Source organism: Coffea eugenioides, chromosome 3 (genome assembly GCF_003713205.1).
Source record: "Coffea eugenioides isolate CCC68of chromosome 3, Ceug_1.0, whole genome shotgun sequence".
Taxonomy (NCBI): domain Eukaryota; kingdom Viridiplantae; phylum Streptophyta; class Magnoliopsida; order Gentianales; family Rubiaceae; genus Coffea; species Coffea eugenioides.
In genome coordinates this window covers 19,577,798-19,588,056 of record NC_040037.1, presented here as the reverse complement: position 1 = coordinate 19,588,056, position 10,259 = coordinate 19,577,798, and the positions used below count along the sequence as shown (strand labels likewise).

Below are 10,259 nucleotides of genomic sequence, written 5' to 3'. Positions count from 1 at the left end.
GTATGGATTAGAAGATCCTTTAAATTCTTCTTCTACTTTTCTCTTCTTCTACATATCTACATAGTTTCTTTGTCCACATAGACAAGAACAAGGCAAGAAGATAAGAGAGTTGTAAGGATTAATCTCTGTTCAACAACAATGACTAGAGATAAATCATTTAAATTTCTACTGCTTAGTACAATTTATTTGTAATTATTTGGTTTACATGTGGTATGAAAGCCACCCTCTAACCATGTTATTTAACATATAACTTCATGGTTTGTTGGCAATGTGAGAAAAGCTACATAGATTCATTTATTATTAAATGAATCAAATCCAATTTGTCATGGGATCTATGTATCTATTATCTCAATGATTGAGAATTATTGGCTAATCCCATGTATGTGTATCATCCTTCTGATGATTTATTTGGTCATGCAAGTATGTATCATACATATATCGTTAGTATGATATTTGATCTTCATTTGGTTATGCTTGTATATGACAACATAATTAATTATATCTTGCATGAATTATGGTTAGTATACTTATGCCTTTTGACTTTGCATCATGTATGCTAAAATATCATAAAGGTTGAACTTTCCTTCTGGGGCACTTTATGAGTTCTATTTAAATGACTCCATGCCTCTTGAAATTGTGATTAATAATTGGTATCAGCAGTTTGTTTGTTTGCTGCACTTTTGCATAATTATTTAAAAGTATAATTTGTGACATCTATCAACCTTTCATTTTTGTCACCTATTTAGATGCTATCATAAAGATTTTTGCATCTTGTATTTAAGAGTGGCCATAGCATCTTATATGCTTGATACTTAGAATTTTAATCACATAAATGTCTAGTAATTAAATGAATAACATCTAATTAAGTAAGCAATTAATTTGTTAAAATTACCACTTGGCCAGTAGGAAAGTGGTAGTTTTAATAAGATTAGTTGAAATAAGATAGTAAATTTAACATTGTGTTAAGAGATTTTTCTAAAACCACATGTATGAAAAATTTATATTTTTATAGCTTAAATTTACCAGTCTTATTAGAAAGAAAGTAAATTCAATGCATGTTTGGCAGCCTCTACCCACAGGAAGGTTTGAATTTATTATTTGAATTAACATTGGTTAATTTAATCCTTATGTCTTAAATTTCATAGCAATAATGTATGTTTATTCTTGGATATTTCAATTTTTTCTACCACTACTCTTTTTAATAATTCATCTCATATTTCAATGCTATCCGCTGAAAACTACACCGAATGGAAGGACAAGATTCTTCTAACATTAGGGTGCATGGATCTTAATTTGGCGCTTTGTGAGAATGAACAACCCATTCCCACAGATTCTAGTTTGTCCAATGAAAAAGGCTACTTATGAGCGGTGAGAGCGATCTAATTGCTTAAGTTTGATGCTCATCAAGTCACATATCAGTCAAAGTAATAGGGGTTCAATCCTTGATTGTGACTGAGTCAAAGTTTACATGAAAGCAATTGATGAACAATTTGTAAACTCTGACAAGGATTTGGATAGCACCCTTATGAAGAAATTTGCAAGCATGACACTTGACAAAAGTAGGAGTGTGCGCGAGCACATTATAAAAATGAGAGATATTGTAGCCAAACTAAAGTCCCTTAAGGTTGAGATTTTTGAGTCATTTCTTGTACATTTCATTCTCAACTCTATTCCATCGAAATATACTCCATTTAAGATCTCTTATAACACACATAAAGAAGAATGGTCAATTAATGAACTCATGACCATGTGTGTTCAAGAGGAGGAGAGATTGAAATATGAGACACTAGAAAGTGTTCGTCTTGTGACTCATGGCAAAGGAAATGCAAAGAAAGGAAAAGGCAAGAGTGTTCCTATGAACAAAATAGCAATAAAGAAAAATGTTGTTTTTGCAAGAAGAAAAGGCACTGGAAGAAAGATTGCCTCAAGTACAAGAAGTGGCTCAAAAAGAAAGGTAATCTCACCTTTGTGTGTTAGTAATCTAACTTCACTGAAGTTTCTGATAATGCTTGTTGGATTGATTGTGGTTCTGCAATTCACATTTCCAAAACCATGTAGGGCTTTCTGAACCTAAGGAACCTGTTGGGAAGTGAACAAATCATCTATTTTGGAAATCAGATGCATTCATCTGTTGAAGGCATAGGGACCTATAGACTTATTTTAAATACCGATTTTCAATTAGATCTTGAAAATACCTTTTATGTTCTATCCTTTTCTAGAAATTTAATTTCTCTTTCTAGACCATCTATTATTAGATATGATTCCAATTCTCATCTTTCAACTATGAATCTTTTGAAAAATAATAAAATTATTGGTTCTGCCAAATTGGATGGAATGTTATTTAAACTTGAGTTACACTCCACATACGAATATAGCCTTTTAACAATGCATGGCACTAGTACTAAATGCAGTATTATCAGTGAGAACTCTCTATAACTTTGGCATAGGAGATTGGGATATATCCCTATTGATAGAATCAAAAGCTTAGTGAATGATGGAGTCCTAGAGACTTTAAATTTCATTGACTTTGGTACTTGTGTAGGCTGCATAAACGGTAAGCAGACTAACAAGACCTCAAAAGGTGTGAAAAAGAAGTTCTCAATTACTTGAGATTATATACACGGATATTTGTGGGTCTTTTCCTACCTCTTGCTTGAATGGTCAGAGATATTTTATCTCAATTATAGATGATTATTCAAAATTTATGTATCTTTATCTCTTGTTTGGTAAATCAGAAGCACTTGATGCTTTTAAAATTTTCAAACTAGAGGTAGAGAAACAGAAGGAAGAGAAAATCAAAATTGTGAGATCAGATAGGGGTGACAAATATTATGTAAGGCACACAGATAAAGGACAAGCATATGGTCCATTTGCTAAGTTTCTTCAAGGAGAAGGTATTGTTGCTCAATATACAATGCCTGGCACACCACAACAAAATGGTATAGCCAAAAGGAGAAATCGAACTCTCATGGACATGGTTAGAAGCATGATTAGCAGCACTAGTTTATCTTTATTCTTATGGAGTGAAACTTTAAAAACAACTGTGTATATTTTAAATAGGGTACCATCCAAGACTATCCCTATGACGCCTTTTGAAATTTGGAATGGATGGGAACCTAGTTTAAAACATTTACATGTATGGGGTTGTCAAGTTCAAGTAAGGGTATATAACCCATACATTAAGAAATTGGATGAATGTACAGTTAGTGATTTTTTCATAGGCTATGCTGTTAACTCTAAAGGGTTTAGATTTTACTGTCCTTTGCACAGTCCAAATATTATTGAAGCTAGAAATGCTACGTTTCTTGAGGAGCACAAAATCAGTGGGAGTGCAAAAGGTGGAATTTGAAGAAGTAAAGTATGCACCTGTGTCACCTTTAAATGATCTAGTTGTTATTCAAAATATTGAAGAACAACCAGTTGAGCAACCTCCACCTGAGTGGCCACAACAATCAACAATAGTTGATCCCACTAATCAAACTCCCCATAAAATAGTGGGAGTTAGAATATCCACAAGAATTAGAAGGCCAGCAATTTCTAGTGATTATGAAGTAATCTTCAAGAGTCTGACTATGACGTTGGACTTAAGGATGGCCTTAGTTCATTTTTCACAAGCCATGAATGGAGAAAACTCCACATCTTGGTATAATGCCTTGAAAGAAGAAATGGAATCAATGGCTAAAAATAAAGTCTGGGATCTCGTTGAATTCCAAAAAGGTCTCTATTGTGGGTTGCAAATAGGTTTTCAAAACCAAAAGAGATTCAATGGGTTGACTACCATGAAACCTTTTCTCCCATTTCAAAGAAGGATTCATTGCATGTTATCATGGCAATAGTAGCCCACTTTGATTTGGAGTTAAATCAAATGGATGTGAAAATGGCGTTCCTTAATGGGGGTCTTGAAGAAGAGGTATACATGTGTCAACTTGAGGGTTTTGTCAATAATGACAACAACCAACTTGTTTGCAAGTTAAAGAAATCTATATATGGACTAAAACAGGCTTCCCGCCAATGGAATATTAAGTTTCACAATGTTGTCTCTTCATTTAGTCTTGTAGAGAATATCATTGACCAATGCATATATCTTATGACAAATTGGAGCAAATATATCTTTTTAGTCTTATATATAGATGATATTCTTCTTGTGAGTAATGATATAAGTTTGCTACTTGAAACTAAACATTTTCTTGCACAAAACTTTGAAATGAAGGATATGGGTGAAGCCTGTTATGTCAATGTCATTGGCATAGAGATTTATAGAGATAAAACAAGAAAAATTCTTAGTCTATCTCAAAAGACCTACATTGAAAACGTTTTAGAAAGATTTGGAATGAAGCACTGCTCTTCCATTGCAGATCCCATTATCAAAGGAGAAAAGTTCAGTTTGGATCAATGTCCTAAAAATGAGTTGGAATGAAAAGAGATGGATAGCATTGATGGGTTCTAAATATGAGTATAAGTTTAATTCCAAAATATACCCGTTGACTGCAAGTATACAAGTCAATAGTACTTTAGAACATATATCGGGTCGATTCAACTAGGAGTAACTTTTACAAGTACTAAGATCTTACTTACTTCATTATTTAGACCAACTATCAATAAAAGCAAGAGAAATTGCATTTACTTACAACTTAGGTTTTCTACTAATTAGCTTGCAAGACACAATGAAAAAATTTCACTAAATACTTGACTCTAGAGGTGTAGAGTCCACTTATGGAACAAAAGATACAAGTGAATAGATTTACCTCTCGTTACTACTTTTGTTCAACTAGGGATTCATTTCCAATGTTATCAAAACTCACTCTCATGATGAAATGGCCTAAACTAGACTAGTGACAAGTATATATTTTGCCTAATATTTTGTACATATTTTGGAGGGATTGTGATTGAATTGGGGTTAAAATGATGTTGAGAATGACTATTTTGATGATTAGGTGATAACTAGTTGATGTAGTAAGCAAAGTATGAAAAATTGTGTGAAAATGGAAAGATTTATCTGCTAAATTGGTTGTGACAGGAAGACAAGATATATGGCGTCGGATACCTGGTCTCAAAGAAAATATACGGTGCTAGATAGAAGGAGTCAAGTTGGATACATTGCACCAGATACTTATCAGTGAGTTTTTTGAGCAAGAGTGTATAGCAGTATACGGCACCGGATACTGAAATTCGCTTCGAATATCGCATCATATACTTGGGAGGGAAAAATCTCCAAGTTGCGCAATTTGTGCAACTTGATACCAATTTTTCAACTCCTTTTCTGGTGACAACTACGACGTCTTGAAAACTGCTAGCTAGGTCCAAAGCATCAATTTTTCTCACCTTTTTGCAACTTTAAGTCATTTTCAATATCCAATTATGTCAAGAAAGAATGGATGAAGAGTTTTGGGAGATAAGCTTCTTAAAGAAGAGAAAAGACACTTTTGTTAGATATATGAAGAAGTTAAAAGAGAGGAGGAGAGTAACTTTCTTAGACTAGAACTTGTACTTTCTCTCTCCAGAATAGAATAGGACTTTTAACAAAAACTCTTGATGTAATCTTGGCACTTTGAAGGCGAACGAGAATTTGGAGCTTGGAGATCCTTGTTCCTTCAATTGAATAAGCATTTTTTTCTCCCTTTCTCTTTATTTTGTTGGATATATGTTGGCATTCATCAAAGATTTAAGCTTCATGTGTTTATTCTTCATGTCTAGCTAATATATTTGTTCTAGGAGTAGATGATGCCTTGTATTTCTTGATCTTGGTTGGAATGAGTTGATGAATGTTGCCATTTGTACTTGCTAGTTCATTTAAACTTGCGTGGACTTTTGTGAATGCTTGATCACTATTTACAAATTATTTTAGTTGTTGTTTATCAATGAAAGTTGGTAGATGATGATGGAACCTAGTTAGATGGAGCTTAGGATCTTGGCACATGAAAGTAGTGTTGAGACTAGGTAGACTTTTATACATTCTTGAGTTTAATGGTATCATGCTTGTTGTTTCACCACGAAAATTGGGAAATGCATGTATAGGTGACACTTGATTCATCATTAAAGCAAGTTTCGGATACCTTATGTGAATGAACCCTTAGCAAGACAAGTAGTGTAATATTTATCACTCATTTGAACAACAAACAATAACACTTGGTTGATTCCATATCCTAGAGCTTGTGTTTTAATTGAATTCATTCATTAACTTGTAGTTGTTACACATTAGTATATAGAATAGCTTTTATTTCTTCTTATTGTTGCTTGTCTAGATAATAAAGTAGGATTAAATTCTAGTAGTTGTGAGTACTCCTCAAGGGATCGACCTTAACTTCCTTGTACTACAAAACGACCTATATACTTGCAGCTAACGAGGGAGTTATTTAACAAAACTAGGGTGCAGGGGAATCGCGTCAAATTTTTGACACCGTTGCCAGGGAGCAAAACGATCTTTACTAATCTAGATTTTGATTGTAGTGAGATTTTGGATATAATTTTTGGTGTAAAAGATTACTTCTGTTGAAGTAATTGCATTTATATTGGGTAAAAGTTATCTTGATTTATCTTTTTGACTATTGGCAGTATATGTATCGAGCCTTTCAGACAATTGTGCCGTTAGACCCAAAAATTGAGAGGACTTTGAGGAGAACAAGAAGGTGTGCACTACAAGGAGACACGGAAGATCAACAAGAAGGGACACTATATATTGAACTTCCCCTAATGGAGCTAATGACAAAAGAGGCTAACAGAAGAGCATTGAGAGATTTTGCATTATCGGGAGGAAATGGCCTACAAATGAGTATCACACGACCCACGGTAAATGCTAATAACTTTGAGATTAAACCTACATTAATATAAATGGTGCAACAATCTCAATTCAAAGGTAATGTTACTGAGGATCCTAACTCTGATTTAGCTATGTTTATTGAAATTTGTGATACCATTAAAATGAATGGTGTTAGTGAAGATGCAATTCGACTGAGCTTGTTTCCATTTTCATTGAGGGATAAAGCTAAAATCTGGTTGAATTCACATCCACCTAACACTTTCACAAGTTGGGAAGATTTGTCTCGCTCATTTTTAAATAAATATTTCCCACCAGCAAAAACTGCTAAGTTAAGAATGGATATAACTAATCAAAGGGGATGTAGCTCACATGATAGAGCGCTCGCTTTGCATGCGAGAGGTACGGGGTTCGATACCCCGCATCTCCAATATTTCTTAATTTTTTTTGACAAAAAAAAATGGATATAACTAGCTTTTGTCAGTAGGTGGGAGAATCTTTGTACGAAGCATGAGAGTGATTTAGGAAATTATAACGAAGTGTCCATAATATGGTCTTCCAGATTGGCTCATTGTGCAGACATTCTACAATGGATTGAATTTCACTACCAAGACTCATATGAATGCTGCAGCCGGAGGAGTATTGATGGGTAAATCAGCTGCCCAAACTCATGAATTGATTGAAGAAATTAGGGGTGTGCAAAATCGAAAAATTTCGATTTACCGAATTCGAATTGAATTCGGAATTTTCGAAATCGGTAATTCGGAATTCAGCATTGAAATCGGAATTTTCAATTTCGAATTATGCGAATTTGGTTCGAATTTGGTAATGGAGTTTTTGAAATCGGAATTTCCGATTTCGAATTCATAATTCAAAATCGAAAATCGAAATCGAAATCGGAATTTTCGATTTCAATTTTGTTTTATAATAAATATATTAATATTTATTTATTTATATATATAATAATATTTTTATTTCAATTTCGTTTTATAATATGTATATTAATATATATTTATGTATATAATAATATATTTATATATAATATTTGTAATATAAAATTTATATTATATAACAATACATCTAACAAAAAAAAAAGAAAAAAGGTTTCCGAATTCGAAATTTACCAAATTCCGAATTGAATTCGAAATCGAAATCGAAATCGAAACTGGTGAATTCGAAATTGAAATCGGTCGGTAATTCCTATACCAAAATTTTGAATTCAAACTTCCGAATTATCGAATTCGAATTCGATGCACACCCCTAGAAGAAATGGTTGCGAACAATTATTAATAGGCTAACGAGAGAGGTGACACTAGAAAGGTGGCAGGTATGTTTGAACTTGATAGCCTAAATTTATTGAATGCCAAGATAGATAATGTGGTAAAGATGCTGAATACTCATATGACTAATGTTGGTTCCAGTTCGAGTTCGCATGCTAATGTAACTTGTTGTACCATATATGGAAGAAATCATGATGATTTTAGTTGTGCTAATGAACAGGTACAGTTTGTTAGTAGTTATAATCGGTCTCCACAAAACAATCCTTACTCGAACACATACAATTTGGAATGGAGAAATCATCCAAATTTTGGATAAATGGACCAAGCCAACAAACCAAGACCACAAAATCTCCCGAGATTTCAACCAAGGCCTATGAATATGGAGATTAAACCTACCTGGGAGCTTTCGATAGAGAAGCTAGCCAATGCTACAAATGATAAAATTGATAGGTTAGCGAGTGCAACTTCCAAGAGATTTGAGAGGATTGAGGGAAGATTGGACCAACTTACTACAATGTATAGAAATGTTGAGATCAAAATTGGTCAAATTGCTAGCTCTTTGAATCCTAGGAATCCGGGGGAGTTGCCTAGCAAAATCGAAAATGAGTTAATGCAATAACATTTAGAAGTGGCAAATAATTAGAGGATCCTAACCTTGGTGTGTCTTGTGAGAATAAGGAAGATGGAAAGAGTGAAAAAAGAGAAATTAACAAGGAGAAAGATTACATAGTTATTGATGTGGATTTACCTATTTCTAAAGTTTCTCCTAATGTGAATACTAATATTTCCATTCCTTTTCCTCATAAGTTTAAGCAAGAGAAGCAAGAGAGGGAGTTTGATAAAATTTTGAAGATTTTCAAGCAACTACATATTAATATTCCTCTTCTTGATGGTATTATGCAGATTTCTTCCTATGCTCAATTTTTAAAGGATCTTATATCCAAGAAAAGGAAGCTTGTGGATAATGAGATAATTGCATTAATAGAGAAAGGTAGTACAATCATTCAAAACAAGCTCCCTCCTAAATTGAAGGACCCCAGTAGTTTTTCTATACCTTGCATTATTGGCAATATTGATTTCTCAAATACTGTATGTGATTTAGGTCTAAGTGTATCTTTGATCCCTTTATCTATTGCCAGAAAATTGGGGTTAATTGAATTAAAAGCTACTAATATTACATTGCAGTTGGCGAATAGAACAATCAAATATCCCATAGGTGTATTAGAAAATGTGCTCATGAAAATTGAAAATTTTGTTATACCTATAGATTTTGTTGTCCTAAATATAAAGGAAGATGTAAGCACACCTATAATATTAGGTAGACAATTTCTTGCCACTGCTGGTACAATAATTGATGTACAAGAAGGTAAACTTTTATTTAGAGTGAATGGTGAAACTGTGATTTTTAATCTGTCAAATGAAAAGTGCATTCGCTCTACTAACTCCAGTTTAGAGGATTCACGGGTGACTATGGCCACTCATGAAATGGAGCAAAAAGAAGAAGGAAGCACTCCTTGTCATCATGAGAAGCATGATCAAGCCATGAAGGGATCAAGACATGACATTTTTATCAAGAAAGTTGAGAACTTTTCTCCATTTGATAAAGTCAAAGGTGAAACATTGAGTAAAATTGAGAAGGGTATGAATTCCCAACCATACAATGTTGATGAATATTATTTTGATCAAACTAACAATCATCCTAGACCTTTGATGTTGTTAGATAAAGGAGAACAATGCCCTGCTCATCACAAGGAGAGATGGTTTGGGAACTTTAATCCCTGGAAAGGATTTAGTCCTCCTTCTTTTATTTGAAAAGCTTAATTAATAAGTTGAATTTAACGACTTTATATAAAGCGCTGGTTGGGAGGCAACCCAACGAAATTTAGATTTTATTGTAGTTAACCTGTTAATGAATATTTTGTTTGTGTTTGTAGGTTGCAACATCAAGGAATCAAGACAAAAGATGGTAACATGAGCTAAGGACATAGGGAAGTTTTCATTCATTTTCATGAATTATTTCATGTTTGATGTGTGGAAAAGATGAGTTTTGGTGTTAATTTTTTTGTGTTGGGAGATATTTTTGAAATGATGTCTTGAGAGTGGAAAGCATGGTACCAATGGAACATAGGTGAAGGGTAATGCATAGACACTCTTGGGGAGATAACTGAGCCTATATCTGATGCATTTCATTGCTAAGCGGAGCCAGATCCAGTGTTTTTTAATTT

The 10,259-nt window shown here is 33.5% G+C and overlaps 1 non-coding gene across 1 annotated transcript; it reads left to right on the top strand.

The window, feature by feature from the left end:
- The first annotated feature begins 7,111 nt into the window (after positions 1-7,111).
- On the top strand, positions 7,112-7,184 carry TRNAA-UGC. The gene has a single exon. It is a non-coding gene; the product is annotated as a tRNA-Ala (tRNA).
- The last annotated feature ends 3,075 nt before the right edge of the window (positions 7,185-10,259 follow it).